Source organism: Pseudophryne corroboree, chromosome 1 (genome assembly GCF_028390025.1).
Source record: "Pseudophryne corroboree isolate aPseCor3 chromosome 1, aPseCor3.hap2, whole genome shotgun sequence".
Lineage (NCBI taxonomy): Eukaryota > Metazoa > Chordata > Amphibia > Anura > Myobatrachidae > Pseudophryne > Pseudophryne corroboree.
In genome coordinates, this window is record NC_086444.1 from 1133139530 (window position 1) to 1133142490 (window position 2961).

A 2961-nucleotide genomic window follows, 5' to 3' on the forward strand; every position below is an offset into this window, starting at 1 on the left:
AATAAACATAGTTACATCAGCAGATGACACTGGAATAAGTATCAGGTGGCAGAAGACTGCTGGAGTTGATGCAGTTGAAGATTATTAAAGTAAGAAAGGATAAGCACATGAGGGAAGAGGGCCCTGCTCGTGAGAGCTTACATTCTAAAGGGGAGGGGTAGACAGACAGGGGTGACACAGATGGGGTACATGGAGAGTGTAGAACAGAGGGTTAGGATGAGATTTGGCTGGGTTTGGTGAAGAAGTGGGTCTTGAGAGCCCGTTTGAAGTTTTGTAGAGAGGTGGAGAGTCTGAGGGGGAGAGGTAGGGAATTCCAGAGAAGTGGTGCAGCACGTGAAAAATCTTGGAGGTAGAAGTGGGAGGAGTTGATCCGTAGGTAGGAAAGTCGTCGTGCATTAGCAGAGCGAAGAGGACGTGCGGGAATGTAAAGGGAGATAAGATCAGAGATGTAGATGGGAGAGGAGTGGGTGAGGGCTTTGTAAGCGAGTGTGAGAAGCTTGAAATGGATTCTGAAAGGGAAGGGGAGCCAGTGAAGGTCTAGTAAGAGAGGAGAGGTAGACGTAGTGCGTTTGGTGAGGAAAATGAGCCGGGCAGCAGCATTGAGGATAGATTGGAGTGGAGAGAGGTGTTTGTCAGGAATGCCAGGTGTTTGTCAGGAATGAATATAATCCATTAAGTGTTTGTCTATAAGTCTCTGACCAGTTCATCAATGGTATATCTTCAACACATGTCTAATGCACCCCTCGATTGGTGTCAGTATATAATGTATAGATACCGATATACTTGCTGTATAGGTTTGTTCACTATATAGCCAGCTTGTCTTTTTAATTGTAACCATTTTATGTATGTTTTTTTGTTTGTTTTTGTATTGTTATTGCTGCTGCCTCCTCCTGGGTCCCCTATAACAATTTTTGACCCTTTTTTATATGTTGTTCAACAGTTGATTTTTTGAGGAACCATATATATATATATATATGTGTATATATATATATATATATATATATATATATATATATATATATATATATATATATATATATATATATACATATTTCTTGAGGGATGATATCATCTTTTAATATAAAACATCACTTTGTCTCTAAATATATTAGATCGTTTTTTCATCCCCTATTTATGTTAGCAGCGTGCGTTCCAGCGGCTTTGGCCGCTGGAACGCACGGGACTTCCTGTTTCTGGCCCCTGGCGTGTATGGACCGATTCGGTCCCTCCGGCCCGTGGGGTTAATGCAGATGTGGCAAGGGGACTGTGCTCGTGATGCGGGGACTTTGTCCCCTTGCAAGTGTCATGCGCTGTGTGTCCGCTAAGGTGTTTGCAGCATGCGTTCCACCAGGCTTGGCGGTTGGAACGCATGACACTTCCTGTTTCCGGTCCCCCGGCGCATGAAGCGCTATTTTGTGTATTCCCTCTGTTGTACTGTGACTATTAATGCATACACAGGCATACTGATTGCTTATTTGGCCTTTTGTGCTGGTGGTAAATGGTTAATGAAGTGGAATAAAGGTTTGGATAATTATTCAGGTGACTTTTTGAGTTGACCCCTCACACCCTTGATACTTCCGGGGTCAAGGGGTATTTAAGTCCCCTGCTTAGATCCAGTTGGTGCATGCATCCCTGGTTTGTGCAGTGTTCCACATGATTCTGTGAGTAACTATGTTGGGTTTGTCCCACTGATTAAGATTGATGTTTGTATAATCCTATAATCTTTTGATTTGGGTTTATTTATTGTTTGTAGCTATGGATTTGATGTGGGGGAACGCTTAACCCAGGGGCTGTCCTATGTGTATCCTCTTGGACCTATAGATATTTATTGATCGTTGATTATGGCGTTTTTGATATATATTTCCATGCCTCAGATGTACATTGTTTAAACAGAGTATATGTGTAATCACAGTGGCTGAATGTCCTTTTTGAGATCCTGCAGCTGTTAACCCTGTGTGGGAGAATGCCTTATCCAGGTGTAGTCTTGTGCACACCTCTCCAGACCCATAGGTATTTATGTGGTAACAAGGTTTGATATATACATTTGATTCTGATACACGTCTATAATAGAGATATCCTTTGATTACAGCAGTGGTTTGGTTACAGAGCTGTGATTATATGGACATTCTCTACACCTGGTACACAGCAGTTCAGACATACAGCCCCATTGGAATGTGCTGATAGAGGTGAGGAGGTGTGGGCCTTGCATGCATTTTAAGACCAGTGGTGAACACAGGGTGTTATTGTATTCCTCCTTGTAGTCTCACTACTCTGCCACCTGTTTTTGGTATGAGTTCCTTTTTTCTAAATCTGGTATTATGTAGCAGTTTATATGTTGATACAAGCATTGTCGCTAATATTGTTCTATATTTGGACCTGGGAGGCTCAGTCATGTTTATGTTCTATTTTTTCTAGATATACTTTTAATTATTCGGCTTCATTATATTATGATTGGATTTGATGATTCATGTATGGCCCTTCTTGAAAAAGATCCTGGTTTTTGGATCGAAACGTCGAGACCTTTGAGGCTACAATAAAAATTTTCTATTGAAGAAATGTGTGGACTTTATACACCGTGAGAGTGCACCCTCCATTACGTGGAATTCGTGTGTGTGTGTGTATGTATATATGTATGTATATATATATATGTGTTATGATTCTGATACTCAGGTCAGGGGTGATCTTATACGGTAGGACCTGAATACCAGAACGTAATGCTGGGAAAGGGAATAGCCCCTGGCACCCTATCTCCGTTGTCTCGCCCGTGCTGTCAGTACACTCTTGCGAGACTATGGTTGCTTGGGCCCATGGCAGCTGCGTTTGAAGGGCGGATTACGTCTGCCCGACTCTGATGCCCCCTCAGGTCTTAATGAGAGACAAAGAGTGAACCGAGACAGGGTGATAACAAGGGGCCCTCTAACTGAACAACAAAGCCAGGGGCTACTAACAAAGCTGAAACTA

General features: G+C 42.4%; 1 long non-coding RNA gene across 1 annotated transcript; it reads left to right on the forward strand.

Moving 5' to 3' along the window:
• The first annotated feature begins 1634 nt into the window (after nt 1-1634).
• Nucleotides 1635-2522, forward strand: LOC134998644 (uncharacterized). The gene is made up of 4 exons (XR_010200865.1): nt 1635-1661; nt 1913-2010; nt 2090-2186; nt 2416-2522. It is a non-coding gene; the product is annotated as an uncharacterized LOC134998644 (long non-coding RNA).
• Nucleotides 2523-2961: the final 439 nt, after the last annotated feature.